The 15,712-nt window shown below is 41.8% G+C and overlaps 1 pseudogene; it reads left to right on the top strand.

Moving 5' to 3' along the window:
- Nucleotides 1-4,625: 4,625 nt before the first annotated feature.
- LOC120158989 lies at nucleotides 4,626-7,265 on the top strand (annotated as a pseudogene).
- Nucleotides 7,266-15,712: the final 8,447 nt, after the last annotated feature.

The following is a 15,712-nucleotide window of genomic DNA, read 5'->3' as shown; positions in this document are numbered from 1 at the left end:
TGCATGATTTGATAGCAAGGAAAAGAAAAAAAGGAAATGCTGTGGCATAAGAAGATTGCTAAGCAGAATGAAAATGCCGAGCTGGATTGGCATTTCGAGAGCGAACAAAATGAAAGAATATATTTTTAGGAGCCAGCTGTCCCTGTTTTCACAGGATCTCTAATCATGACCGAGAAATTCGGATCTCTGATCATGACCGAGAAATCTGCCTGGATCAGCGCAGATCCTTACCTGCCCAGTCAACCACCCAGACTGGACCATTGCCAGCTGCCCAGTAGAATCACTGCCAGCTCTACCCGATCATCACGTGAATTAAGCATAATTTGGGGTATCTTTAGAATTTTGACACAAATCTTTAGGGTTTTTCTCCCCCTATAAATATATGATGAAGCCACAATGCTAAAAAACTTTTAGTTCCAGCCACATTTGATCTTAAAAAGTTAGAGAGAGAAAGTCTCATCTTTCTCCGTCAATCCCACTTGCCGTGGCATTTCTCCTTGACTAGCAGAAGGGAGTGGCGTTCTGAGCATCCGAGAGGAGCTAGTCTGTTGGGAGCAGACCTTGGTGGCCGAGGAAGGCATTTGGCAGTGCACATTGAAGGCTTTCTCTCCTCCCCTTAGTCCTTGCTTTTATATTTTGTTGTTGGGTTGTAAGGAACGAATGAATCTTGCTTTGTGCTTGTTGATTTTGAGCCCCACCATGAACTAATCCTATTTGGTGGGAGTTCGCATGGTTATTTAAGTTGTTATTTTAATGAATGGTGTTATTTCATGCTTTATTCTGTTTTGCTTGTGAGACTTAAAGCCTTAAGGTTGTAGGAGCTACGAGAGTAGCCTTTCCTTAGGAGGGTTCATGAGGTTCGAGAGAATGCCTTGGCAATTTATATTTAGACTTTGAGAGAAGCTAGGGAGGAACTACATAAACAACGGGTTCTAGGTAGTAACTAGGCCTAATCCACCTTACAGATAAGGCTAGGATTTCATTCGACTAAAAGGAGTTGGGTATAAACGATAGGTTAGATGTTAATGCTGCCGCAAAAAGGTTTTACCGAAACATATCCTATTAGCTGAACCAATAGGGTCACTGCTAGGGCTTACGCCAATCAGTTTTGCCAGGGCATCTTTAGTCTGTTGAGTCCCTTACTAGAGATAGCATAGGGCACATCAGAAGACTCTGTTGGGCAGGGTAAGTATAGAAGAAGCACCATTCAGAGAAATAAACTTAAGTTTTCCTTGTGTCTCCCATCACTCATTTCCATTGCTGCTTGTCTTGTGAGAAAGCTAAAGTCCTACATATATTAAATCTAGTATTTGTATTTTTATTTTGCCTTGACATTTCCATTTGTTTTCACGTATAATAATTTAATTTGCCACGACATATCCGTCTGCTACCACACTATCACCACTCCATTTCCACTACGTCCATTCCATTTTGCCACTGCATTCTCATCTGTATATACCATAACTAACTTTACTTAGGTGACAAAGTAAAGTGCCTTAACAAACCTATTTGATTTCCCCAATTCCCTGTGGAGACGATACTCTACTTATCACTTTATTACTTGTTCGATTGTGTATACTTTCACACATATCTGCATCATATTTTAGTACTCACAAACAGCATACAAGTTTTTGGCGTCGTTGCCGGGGAATTGCAACTAGAATTTAAATTGATTTGTCATAGCATTTTTATATTACTTGTGTATTTTTTTTTCTTTTAGTTATCTTTACTTTATATTTTCTTTAATTTTTCAGATTTTTTCGAGTTTATGACAAGAAGCAACCCTGAAGAGCCATTGAAACCTATTGATCCTGAAATTGAAAGGCTCTTTAGACAAAGAAGATGAGCACAATGTGTTAATATGTACCAACTCGGAAATCAGGGCATTGGCCATGAGGGTGATCAACATGCCGAGGCAAATCCAAATGCTGGGAATGCAGCTAGGCCTCGGGCTATTAGTGATCATTTAAATCCAATCTTAGAGGATCTCAACCCTGGAATTGTGGCACCCGATATTCAGGCAGCCCATTTCGAGCTGAAACCTGTCATGTTCAACATGTTAAACTCTATAGGGCAGTTTGGGGGCATGCCAAATGAAGATGCCAGGCAGCATATTTGTAACTTCTTGGAAGTGTGCGATTCTTTTCGCCAACAAGGGGTGCACGAAGATGTTCTAAAATTAAAGCTATTCCCATATTCCCTACGAGACAGAGAAAGGGCATGGTTGAGTGGAGTTCCAGCGGGTTTTATGGAGTCGTGGACAGATCTGTGCAAATATTGTTTGCTGCGGTATAATCCTCCGAACATGAACACCCAACTTAGGAACGACATTGCTTCATTCAGTCAAGCTGATGATGAGTCGATGCATGAGTGCTGGGATAGATACAAAGCATTGCTTCGCAAGTGTTCAAACCATGGTTTTCAAGATTGGACACAAGTAGTGATGTTCTATAATAGAGTAAACGCACCCACGAGGATGATGCTAGATGCCTCGGCAAATGGGACGTTACTGGATAAATCACCAGCAGAGGCATTTGACATCTTGGATAGGATTGCTACCAATGATTATCAGTTTCCCTCAACTAAGCATGGGTTTGGGCGTACGACACATGGAGCTCTCGAGCTAGATTCTAATGATGTCGTGTCAGCCCAACTTGCTGCCATTACCAACATGCTAAAAAATTTACAAAGGCCAAGTGAGGTAAGGGAAGCGAAGGCAGCCTGTTCAGTTTGTTTATTATTCCAAGGCAATCACAATGAGAGTAATTGCCCAACCAATCAAGAATCCATCAACTTTGTTGGCAATTTTAATCGAGGCAATAATAACCCCTATTCAAACACCTATAATCATGGATGGCGTCAGCATCCAAATTTTTCTTGGGGAAATCAAGGAAATAACACTGCTCAACAGCCAACTCGTCAGCAGAATTTTAATGATTCCCAGGGCTATCAATCGAATATGCCATGGCATAATCAAAACAAGGGAGGGACATCTTCATCAAATACTAGTTCTTTGGAGGCCACAATGCAAGAATTCATTGCAACAACAAAAACAATGCTGCAAGACCACTCGACCTCTATAAAAAATCAAGGAGCTCTACTCCAGAGCCATAGTTCATCGTTAAGGGCACTAGAGAGTCAAGTAGGTCAGATTACCGCGGCATTACAAGAATGCAAACCCGGACATTTACCAAGTGACACTGAAGTCACCAAACCTCATAGCAAAGAACAATGCAATGTGCTAACTCTCCGAAGTGGTAAACAAATTAATATAGAAGATAAGTCTGGGGGAAAACCGAAGGAAGATTCACCCCCCACAACCAGTCAAGCTAATAAAGAACTGCAGGAGGAAGCACCAAAGGAAGAAGATAAATCTGAGGGTTCATCAAGTAACAAAGTTGAGGGGGCAAATAAAAATGCCACGGTAACTTCTGTTCGCACCCCATCATTACAAGAAGCCAGACCCCCACCCCCTTTTCCGTAAAGACTAAAGAAACATAATGAGGATACTCAGTTTAAAAAATTTGTTGAAATTCTAGGTCAACTGCAGATCAATGTTCCTTTTCTTGAAGCAATGGAACAAATGCCCACATATGCTAAATTTATAAAAGAAATCGTCACCAAGAAGAGAAAGGTTGAGCAGTACGAAACAATTGCCACGGAAAAAGAATTTTGCTCTTCCTTAAGCAAGCTACCACCAAAAAGACGTGATCCGGGCAACTTTATCATTCCATGTTCGATTGGAAACAAATTTTTGGAAAAGCACTGTGTGACCTTGGCTCAAGTGTAAACTTGATGCCTAAGTCAATTTTCGTAAAACTGGGGATAGGAAATGCGAGACCTACTTCAGTCATCTTGTAACTTGCCGATCGTTCACATGTGCGTCCAGAAGGGCGAATTGAAGATGTCATTGTGAGGGTTGACAAGTTCATTTTCCCTGTCGATTTTATGATTCTGGACTGTGAGGTCGACGCCACAACGCCCATTATATTGGGGAGACCTTTCCTAGCCACCGGTCGTATTCTCATCGATTGCGAGAAGGGTGAGCTAACCATGCGAGTGGCCGATCAACAGATCACTGTTAATTTTTTCCGATCTCTCAAACACATGGATGATTATGAAGAATGTCAGAGCATTTTTGAGGTAGACACTGAAATTACAAAAAAGACAGATCAATTTTTCCACGACAATTTCATTCAGCTAGATATTGATGAGAGGCTCCTTGAAGAGCCGAATGACTTTTCATCCGAGGAATAGCAGGCTAGCTTCCTTAAAGCTAGCCTAGGTACACGCTTTGAAGCTTTGAATTAGAAGAATTTGTTCCTCCTAAGCCCTCATTACAGCATGCACCTACCCTTGAACTTAAAAATTTGCCACACATCTTAAATATGCTTATCTGGGTAGTAATGACACTTTGCCTGTGATTATTTCCTCTGCCCTTACTCCTAACCAAGAATCTAGTTTGGTAAGTGTTTTGTCACAGCATAAGAAAGCGTTAGGTGGACGATGGCAGATCTCAAGGGAATAAGTCCAACAATCTGCATGCACAAAATTTGTTGGAAGAATGCCACGGCAAATCCATAGAGCCACAGCGAAGATTAAATCCAATCATGAAGCACGTTGTGATGAAAGAGGTTCTCAAATGGCTCGATGCTGGAGTGATATACCCTATTTCGGATAGTTCATGGGTCAGTCCCGTCCAATGCGTGCTTAAAAAGGGAGGCATGACCGTGGTAACGAGCGAAGGAAATGACTTAATACCTACTCACACTGTCACTGGATGGCGCATGTTCATGGACTACCGCAGGCTTAACAAGGCCACCAAGAAGGATCATTTTCCTTTTCCATTCATCGATCAAATGCTGGATCGACTTTCGGGCAAGGAATACTATTGTTTCTTGGATGGTTATTCAGGGTATAATCAGATTGCCATAGCACCAGAGGACCAAGAGAAGACGACATTCACATGCCCGTATGGCACATACGCTTTTCGAAGAATGCCTTTTGGACTCTGTAATGCCCCGATAACTTTTCAGCGTTGCATGCAAGCCATCTTTTCTGACATGGTGGAGGTTTTTTTGGAAATTTTTATGGATGATTTTTCTGTTTCCGGAGACGATTTTCAAAAATGCCTCGGCAATTTGGCAAAGGTACTGAAGCGATGCGAGAGGCTGATCTCGTACTAAACTGGGAAAAATGCCACTTCATGGTGACTGAAGGCATTGTTCTAGGACATAAAATTTCTACAAAGGGAATTGAGGTCGACAAGGCTAAGATCAAGGTGATCGAGAAGCTTCCCCCACCAAATTTTGTCAAGGGCATTCGGAGTTTCCTTGGCCACGCTGGTTTTTACAGACGATTCATCAAGGATTTTTCCACACTATCCAAGCCTTTGTGCACCTTGCTGCAACAGAACCAACCCTTTGTGTTCGATCAGAAATGCCATGGCGCATTCAAAGAGCTGAAGCAGAAACTTATCTCTGCACCAATTGTAGTTCCCCCAGATTAGACGGCCCCATTTGAATTAATGTGTGATGCAAGTGATTTTGCCGTGGGAGCTGTGCTTGGGCAGTGTAAAGGTAAAATCTTTCATGTCATATATTATGCTAGTCATACCTTAAATGATGCACAATTAAATTACACAACCACTGAGAAAGAATTACTTGCCGTGGTATTTGCATTTGACAAATTTAGGCCATACTTGATAGGCACCAAGGTTATAGTTCACACTGATCATTCAACTATAAAATATTTAGTGAACAAGAAAGATGCCAAGCCTAGACTGATCAGGTGGATATTACTTCTGCAAGAATTCGAATTAGAGGTAATTGATAGGAAAGGTACTGAAAATCAGGTTGCAGACCACTTATCTAGGCTAGAAAATATTTTAGAATGCCATGACATTTTTTTATATTAAAGAAGAATTCCCTGACGAGAAAATTTTATTTGCCACGGCAATTCCGTGGCACGCTGACCTGGTTAACTTTCTTGTTAGTGGTGTTTTTCCTTATGAACTGAATAGCCAGGGCAAAAAGAGGTTTCTTCATGATGCCAAGTTCTACTTTTGGGACGAGCCATACTTATTCAAGCAATGTGCTGATCAAATGATTCGACGGTGTGTCCCCGAAGAAGAACAAAGCAATATCTTACACCATTGCCACACATCAACTTGTGGAGGGAATTTTGGAGGTTCAAGGACTGCTGCAAAGGACCTCCAGTCAGGTTTTTATTGGCCATCATTATTTAAAGATGCCCACGCATTTTGCAAGGCGTGCGACAGATGCCAGCGCACTGGAAATATTTCCAGAGGACACGAAATGCCGCTGCAAAATATTCTGGAGATTGAGCTCTTTGATGTTTGGGGCATCGATTTCATGGGACCATTCCCATCTTCCTTTGGAGATTTATACATCTTGCTAGTGGTGGATTACGTTTCAAACTGGGTTGAAGCAATTGCTACGCCGAGAAACGACTCAAAGACTGTGCTCAAGTTCCTTCATAAGAACATCTTCACTCATTTTGGAGTCCTAAGAGCTATTATCAGCGATGAGGGCACTCACTTTGACAACAAGTTGATTGCCAAGGCATTACAGAAATATGGAGTGCGACATAAGATTACCATGGCATATCATCCGCAGACGAATGGACAGGCTGAAATCTCCAATCGAGAAGTTAAGCAAATCCTGGAGAAGGTGGTTAACCCTCGAAGGAAAGACTGGTCCCCAGAGCTTGACGAAGCATTATGGGCATATAGGACAACATTCAAAACACCTTTAGGAATGTCGCCCTTTAATATGGTATATGGAAAAGCCTGCCACCTCCCTGTTGAACTAGAGCACAAGGCGTACTGGGCAATCAAAAAGTTAAACTTTGACTAGCAAATTGCTGGGGAGAAACGATTACTTGATCTAAATGAAATAGAAGAGTTTCGAGTGCAAGCATATGAAAATGGCAAGCTCTACAAGGAAAAAACCAAAAAGTGGCACGACAAAATGCTTTTTCCATGGCAATTTCATATGGGTCAGAAAGTACTGTTGTTCAATTCTAGGCTCAAGCTCTTCCCAGGCAAATTAAAGTCACGCTGGTCTGGACCATTTGAAGTTCACCATGTTTACCCTTATGGTGCTATTGATATCAAGAACCTGGATGATGGATCCATCTTTAAAGTCAATGGCCAGCGCCTAAAGGCTTATCAAGGAGTCCCACCTGCACGTGACAAGTCGGCGTTGCTCTTGCAAGACGTTGACACTGGTCCGACATCTTAAGGATGCTGTGGCATTTTTAACTTACATCTGTACATAAATTATTTTTGTTTTGCCTTTATTTTAATATTTCTCATTATTCAGTAATTATTTTCATTTCATATTTTTGCCAGGGAATCCCACGCACTAAGCACGTGAGGCGTGTTGACGAAGTTGAGAACACTTTGGGCGGCAAAATGAAAAGGAGAAAGGAGGGAAATTTTATTTTGACTTTTGACTTAGGAATGAATTTTTTTCATTTTGTTTTCTTTCCCGCCCTACCCCACCGCTTATCTATTTCCCCCCCCCCCAAAATATTTCCATTTAACTAGCCTACCCCACTTACTTTTCACTTTTCACTTTCTATTTTTACTTTTACTTTCTAGTTTCCTCTTCTCCTTTCCAACTGCCGTCGACCACCATAACAACTGCCTCAAAAAGCTCTCTTCCTTCATTTATTTTTGCAGTCTCACGATGGTGCGCTCACGACCTGCCCCACCACCCTCACCACCATGCTTTGTCGATGAGGCTGCCAAGGAACGCTATCAAACCATAAAGAACCGGCGAGTCTTTTTCGAGTTGGGCTTTGTCTTCTCTGAGGCGGAGAACGCCGATTTGGCAGCGAAGTGCTAGACGTGGTCACTAAGCATAAGTGGCAGTAGTTTGCCAAACATCATGCCCCTGTCAATGCCACAATAGTGAAGGAGTTTTATTCTAACATTACCAAGCCAAATCAGCATGCCGTGATGGTTCGCGGCATTTCTATTCGTTTTACTCCTACCTCTATTAACCGTTATTTTAAACTGCAGGTTGTTGATGACCACCATGCGAGCTTTGCCCAAGAGGCCGACCATGAAACTTACCAAGGCATCCTGGAAGACTTGTGTCTTCCCGGTACTCAGTGGAACAGTCTGTAACTGAAACGAAAGACCGTGGATAGAGATCGACTGCTCCCCCATGTCAAACTGTGGAACCATTTCATGAAGCACAAGCTTATGCCAACCTACTACAATACAACTGTATCATACCAGCGGATGCTTTTGCTGCACTCTATCATCACCGGACGAACCATCGATATAGGGAAGATTATCGTGGAACAGGCTCATCTATGCCTAAAGCGACAGGCAAGTGCCTTGGTATTCCCAAATCTCATCACTGCTTTTTGCCGAAAAAAGAAAGTTCGAGAAGAAATGTTTGATGAGATTTTGCGGGGCATTGCTGGACTCAACAAAGTGAAAATACCTATGTTGCTGGGCTACAAGGAAGCCAAAGGAAAGGAACACGAGGCAACCACATCTCGCGTTGCATCATCACCACATGTCAGGGCATCTTCAACTAACCTAGAGCAGGCTATCCAGCGCACTCACCAGCATGTTGGGCAGCTGTCCGACAAACTGATGGTCTATTTTGCTTATGCCAAAGGACGTGATACCTTTCTCACCAGTGCCCTGATGGAGTTCCTCCCGCACACTAACTTTACCATTCCCCCTTTTCCTGATGAGTCGTCCCATCGCATGGAGATGCGAGGCATCTGCAGAAGTACCTCCACCCGCCCTAGCTGCTGCTCAACATTCATCGAGTAAAGACAGTCCCCAGCGAGCTGAAGCAGAGAGCCAGTGGACCCCGGAGCCTTCCCCATTTGTTGAACCATTCGTAGAAGAACATCCAGCAATGCCACCACCTGTGTACCGATAGAAGTAGCCAACCCCAAAGTATCACAACCTACTGAGTCAGCCGAGGAGTCACAATCGGATATGCCACGGCAAGCTCCTTTGCGTAGGAGCAGACGTCGCCTACGAAAGGCATCTCAACATTAGGATCCCCCGCTCCCAACTGTTCAAGAAGGCCCTTGCACTCCTCCAGCTGCACCAGCTTCTGACTCCGAGCATTCCAGCCCCGCTAAGCTCCGTAAGCGCACTCGCCGTGCAACTGCTGCACCACCACCATGAAGCCAGGTACCTTGCATTGCATTGCATTCATAGCATGTAGTTTTCATTTTTCTTAGATTTAGTAAGCATTAGGGATAATGCTTCTCTCAAGTTTGGGGGAAGTAGGGTTCTCGCATCATTGTATGATAGTATTAGTAAAATGAATATGCCATGACATTAGTAAATATAAAATTGGTTTTCTGGAATTAATTGAGGATTCCCGATGATGAAGATTTCTTGATGGCTAGGATAGAATGTATATGACTGGTTGAGGATGATAGAACCAACTCTAGGACTTGCTTCTTTGAAACCCTTGAACACGAGTGTATGTTTTCCATGCTTGAGAAACTTAGAAATTTTTTATAAGAGAATTCTTAAATGTCGTGGCATAAAACTGTGAATGATGAAAACCCCGCATAAAAAAAAGAGAGAAAGAAATATAAATTATAAATAAATGCCTTGGCATATCTGTAGAAACACTCCGCTATGTCTTGGCATATGAGTGAATGAAAGTAGTCACATGATGACTCTACCTGACCTGCTCGAGGGTGAAAGGTATGCTCCCTTTTATCTAGAGTGTGGGATGGTAGAGTGATGGGCTGACTCTCCTCGTAGCAGAAGTAATCAAAGTAAACAAAGGGGTGTAGTAATTTGAAAATGTCATGGTAAATTGAGAATGCTTGAGTAGAAAATTTTTAGGTTTGTTAAGCATGGACTGGATACAAACACGCACACACCCACATAAAGAATCTTGCCCTAGGGGACGGTACTTGATTTCTCAAACTAGTCTAGCATGTTGAAGCCATATGAGCTGAGGGCTGAAATTTTATCCCATAAAACTACTATGCTTATGAACTTGCCATGGTATTTTTGTTTTGCTTAATACTATCCATTGCTTGAGGACAAGCAATAGATTAAGTTTGGGGGTGTGATAACTCCATAAAAAGGACACATTTTGGGACCTTTTCACTTAAGTTATTGAATGTCTAAGAGCCCATTTAGGATCATTTAGATGCATTTAGGAGCATATAGTTGCATGAGGTGGAATTCTATTTGCCGTGGCATTTTATTTTGTTATCAGTATTGTTTTATGGGGAAGGTGTTTGTTTGATGATGTGCATGATTTGATAGCAAGGAAAAGAAAAAAAGGAAATGCCGTGGCATAAGAAGATTGCTAAGCAGAATGAAAATCCGAGCTGGATTGGCATTTCGAGAGCGAACAAAATGAAAGAATATATTTTTGGAGCCAGCTGTCCCTGTTTTCACTGGATCTCTGATCATGACCTAGAAATTCGATCTCTGATCATGACAGAAATCTGCCTGGATCAGCGTAGATCCTTACCTACCCAGTCAACCACCCAGGCTGGACCATTGCCAGCTGCCCAGCAGAATCACTGCCAGCTCTACCCGATCATCACGTGAATTAAGCATGATTTGGGGTATCTTTGGAATTTTGACACAAATCTTTAGGGTTTTTCTCCCCCTATAAATATATGATGAAGCCATAATGTTAAAAGACTTTTAGTTCCAGCAACATTTGATCTTAAAAAGTTAGAGAGAGAAAGTCTCATCTTTCTCCGTCAATCCCACTTGCCGTGGCATTTCTCCTTGACTAGCAGAAGGGAGTGGCGTTCTGAGCATCCGAGAGGAGCTAGTCCGTTGGGAGTAGTCCTTGGTAGCCGAGGAAGGCATTTGGCAGTGCACATTGAAGGCTTTCTCTCCTCCCCTTAGTCCTTTCTTTTATATTTTGTTGTTGGGTTGTAAGGAACGAATGAATCTTGCTTTGTGCTTATTGATTTCGAGCCCCACCATGAACTAATCCTATTTGGTGGGAGTTCGCATGGTTATTTAAGTTGTTATTTTAATGAATGGCTGTTATTTCATGCTTTATTCTGTTTTGTTTGTGAGACTTAAAGCCTTAAGGTTGTAGGAGCTACGAGAGTAGCCTTTCCTTAGGAGGGTTCATGTGGTTCGAGAGAATGCCTTGGCAATTTATCTTTAGACTTCGAGAGAAGCTAGGGAGGAACTAAATAAACAACGTGTTCTAGGTAGTAACTAGGCCTAATCCACTTTAGAGATAAGGCTAGGATTTCATTCGACTAAAAGGAGTTGGGTATAAACGATAGGTTAGATGTTAATGCTGCCGCAAAAAGGTTTTGCCGAGACATATCCTATTAGCTGAACCAATAGGGTCACTGCTAGGGCTTACGCCAATCGGTTTTGCCAGGGCATCTTTAGTCTGTCGAGTCCCTTACTAGAGATAGCATAGGCCACATCAGTAGACTCTGTCGGGCAGGGTAAGCATAGAAGAAGCGTCAGAGAAATAAAATTAAGTTTTCCTTGTGTCTCCCATCACTCATTTCCATTGTTGCTTGTCTTGTGAGAAAGATAAAGTCCTACATATATTAAATCTAGTATTTGCATTTTTATTTTTCCTTGACATTTCCATTTGTTTTCATGTATCACAATTTAATTTCCACGACATATCCATCTGCTACCACACTATCACCACTCCATTTCCACTACGTCCATTCCATTTTGCCACTGCATTCTCATCTGTATATACCATAACTAACTTTACTTAGGTGACAAAGTAAAGTGCCTTGACAAACCTATATTATTTCCCCAATTCCCTATTGAGACGATACTCTACTTATCACTTTATTACTTGTTCGATTGTGTATACTTGCACACATATCCGCATCATATTTTAGTACTCACAAATTGCGGACAAGCGTCTATCCCTTTTAGTCGATTGAAACCGCTCTTATCTCTAAGGTAGACAAGTTAGAACTTCACTATATCGGATTCATTCTATTTCTTACATCTATCTCTCTTAATTCTCTCAAATATAAGAATCACTATCTAGACAAAAGGCTATCTCTCGATGCTCTTACAGTGCCCAAACATGTTTTACCAAAACCCCAGGCGATCTCTCGATGCTCTTATAGTGTTAAGGCAAAATATTTAAACAGTAAGCAAAACAATCATAAGCAAAACATAATTCATCATTCATAAAACATAAAAATATTGTTCAGGCAACACAAAGTTTAACACCAAGTAAGACATTCATGGTGCTATCAAAGATCATCCAAAATTTAACGTTTAGTACAACCCCAAATAGATAAATAGTTAAAAACAAAGGAAGAACGACTCCTAAAATCAGGGGCTCTATCGCGACGATTCTGATCAGCACTACGCCTGCCTTGGTGATCACCCTCTCTCAAGGACTGACCACCGCTCTACTAACATCTGGTTATGGAGGATACTAACGAAGGTTGGTGGGTAGACGGTGAAGAAGCACTGCAGTTGCTTGCTCATGCTTTGGGTAAAGTTCTTCTATCTTTTTCCTTTCCTTCATCTTTGGCGGCTACAACTGGTTATTTATAAGGAAAAATCTCCGAGGGCTTTACATACTTTTTGGAGTTTTCTTAAATAACCGTTGCAAATAAATATCCAGACTTAAAAAGAAAAGGCGACTGTTAGAATAACTAAGGCTTGCTTGCACGTGAAGTAGGTCATCCAGCTGGCTTGTGACATAGGCAGTTTCGTCAGACCTGTTTCAAACTCCCTCTAATAAACCTTGCCTCGGCGAGATAAATTTTCTCCTCACGTTCTTATCTGTTCCGTTGGCCTTTGCAAATTTACATTGTCACGACTGAAATGTTCTTCCCTTGTAAGTTTCCTGCACAGACACAAGCCAAACGATCATTTCTCCTCAGCAACATCATCCAAAACAAATAAATCTTGCCTGAGCAAAATTTATACACCACAAACTAATGTAACCTATATGCAATTAAATACAACCAAAATTCTATGCATACTTTGTTTAGATGAACAATAATTTAAGCGAAAAGATTAGAAATTAAGTCTTTTTATGGAGTTATCACACCCCCAAACTTAAGCTATTGCTTGTCCTCAAGCAATGTACAATAGCTAGAAGAAAATCAAAATTTCATAGCAAAGTAGAGTTAAGTAAATCATATGGTTTGAGATTTCAGGCCTCAGCAAAAATTGTTTGGCCTCAACATATTTGAAAGTCATGTAAGTCAAGTCCCTTACCTAGTCAGGATTCCTTGCTATAGTGTGTGCGTGATTGTAACCAGTTTTTGCATAAAGGTAATTAGAAAACTTAAGTAAGCACCTCTGGGTTGTCAAGGCAACAAATTATTTTTCAGGCTTAGTTTACACTCCTAGTTATTTATCAACCTTTTTTTAAGAAGGGGAGTAAGCTCATCACAACTATCGTTCCACACTCTAGGTGAAATGGAGCATACCTTCCACCCCAAGCTAGTCGGGTAGAGTCATCCTGTGACTACTTTCATTCACTTATATGCCGTTGTACTCTTTAATTTTTATGGAGTTTTTATGTTTATGCTTTTCACATAGGAATGTCCCTTTTTATTTTTCAAGTTTTCAAACACTAGAGAGTTTTTACTTCACCCTTAAAATATTTTTGAAGTCTCGGCAAGCAGACAGTTCTTTTCCAAAATTTTACAAATTACCTGAAACAAAGACATCCTACAATCATGTTTATGAACTTCAAAGAATCAGGCCTAAGGTTGGTTCTCTTCTTTAGACAGTCTTAACAATAATTCTGGCCTAGGCAATCAAATTATGCATTCATCATTGGGCATCCCTAATTCATTCCTAACAATAACCTGCTTATGTAATGACAATGAAAATTTTCAACCAATTATCATCAACTGCTTTCTAACAAAGTATGAAAGAATATGGTACAATATCTCCCCCAAACTTGAGGGATGCATTGTCCTCAATGCATGAAATTAAAACTATATGAATCTATATGCAGATGTGAAAAAGAAAAACTAAAAATAAAATAGAAACTCACTGTGGTGGGGTGGCTTGGCTGGACGCCTTCGTCCGGCGTCGTTTGGGAGGAGAGGGACTCTTGGATCCCGAGTCTACTACTACTGGCGAGGGAGATGGCTGAAGTATATGGCCCGCGGTTCTCTTGTAGCGCTTCTTGCTGGACGAGGCTCATGTAGGAGTTGACTGCTCGGCAATAAGAGTTGGTTGTGCTGGAACTGCTGCTGGACTAGGAACTACTGCTGGGACTGGTGGAGGTTGACTGACAGGGGAAAGAATGGGTCCTTACGTCGGTTGCGGTGGTACTGGTGTAAAATATTCATCGGAGAAGAAGTGGGGTGGAGTATCATCACTGCTTTCGGAGGTTGAAAAGGAGAAGGAGATAAGGAATTCTTCCGTGTCACCTTGGCCTTCCTCTGGTACGGGTGGTACTTGAGTTGTTAGCGGTGACACATCAACGGGTACTTCTGGGAAACTTCTGGAGGGGCATGCAATGTCGAGGCATGGAAGGTGGTGCCGCCCACAGTGATTTGAGGATGACAGTGGGAAGGTCGGTAGTCTGATATTAGTGTTCGGGAGCAACTCCTTGAAGAAGGCATTGAGTTGCATGTCCATTGCCTTGACACACTCGAAGTAGATTTCCATATGGTCCTTCAGGCGATAGATCTTTTCACGCATTTCTCGAGTGTGCGTGAGCACAACAACCATTCTAGCCGCGACAACAAATTTTGCTCCTCGCTCCAATCCTTCCTTTGGGTCGTCATAATTAAAACTCATCAACTCGGGGACCTTTTTCTTGGTAATACCTTCCTTAGGTTTAATGAATCCTCGAAGGGTTCATCAGGAACCTTTTTCTTCTTGCATAATGCAGTTATCAAGTTGGGAAATAGAAGGCTACCCCGGTTCCTCTTGGCGCATTCATGGATCTATTCGAAAATGAGTTCTCCAATGTCGATCTTCCTCCCGTATATGATCGAGTGCAAGAGCATCAGTCTCTTCATGAGGACTGTGGTATTGTGGGACATTGGCATCAACTTGCCTTTGAGAAAGTGGTTCCACAACTTCACGTGCGGTTTTAGTGCTTGGCGATCTACTCTCTTCCTCGTTGAGGCATTCCCTTCAAACTTGGCCCCCCAAACCATAAATCTTTCAACACTCCGCTGTATGTTTCTTGATCTATATCAACCATAAATCTCTTGTGCTTCTCCTCCACTTTTCCCAACTTAAAGTATCGGTTTGAGTGCAGAGGGGGAAACTCGAATGAGCTTTCTCAAACATATACTGTATGGATAGACGGGTCCTCAAGATAGGCGTAGAATTCCCGTACCATCACCGATGCTACGACCTTGGGATTGCGAGCAAACTTCTCCCAGTTGTGTTTCTTTATCACGTCCATCACCTCTGGTCCAAACTGCTCCTCTTCCTCGGCTGGGAAGATGAATCTATCTTCCAAATATACTTGAGGTTTCTAAAAAATTTTGAAGCAGCTTCTGCTTCGGCTGTTTGGAAACGTTCAAAACTCTGTGTTGGGGCTGGAGCTTTCCTTGTTCTTACCATTATTTTTGGTTCATATTAGTGGAGGCTATGGGGGAGAAAAAATTTTCTTACTTAGTGATGAGAGGTTAAGGCACGATGAAGAAGAATAAGTTAAGCAGTTCGTCTCTTTGGAAAGTAACGAGTGGTTTCGGGGTAGTTTTGTCCTTTCTTGGAGGG

The sequence above is a fragment of the Hibiscus syriacus genome, unplaced genomic scaffold (genome assembly GCF_006381635.1).
Source record: "Hibiscus syriacus cultivar Baekdansim isolate YM2019G1 unplaced genomic scaffold, ASM638163v2 tig00111338_pilon, whole genome shotgun sequence".
Classification (NCBI taxonomy): Eukaryota; Viridiplantae; Streptophyta; class Magnoliopsida; order Malvales; family Malvaceae; genus Hibiscus; species Hibiscus syriacus.
This window is presented reverse-complemented; position numbering and strand designations above follow the sequence as displayed.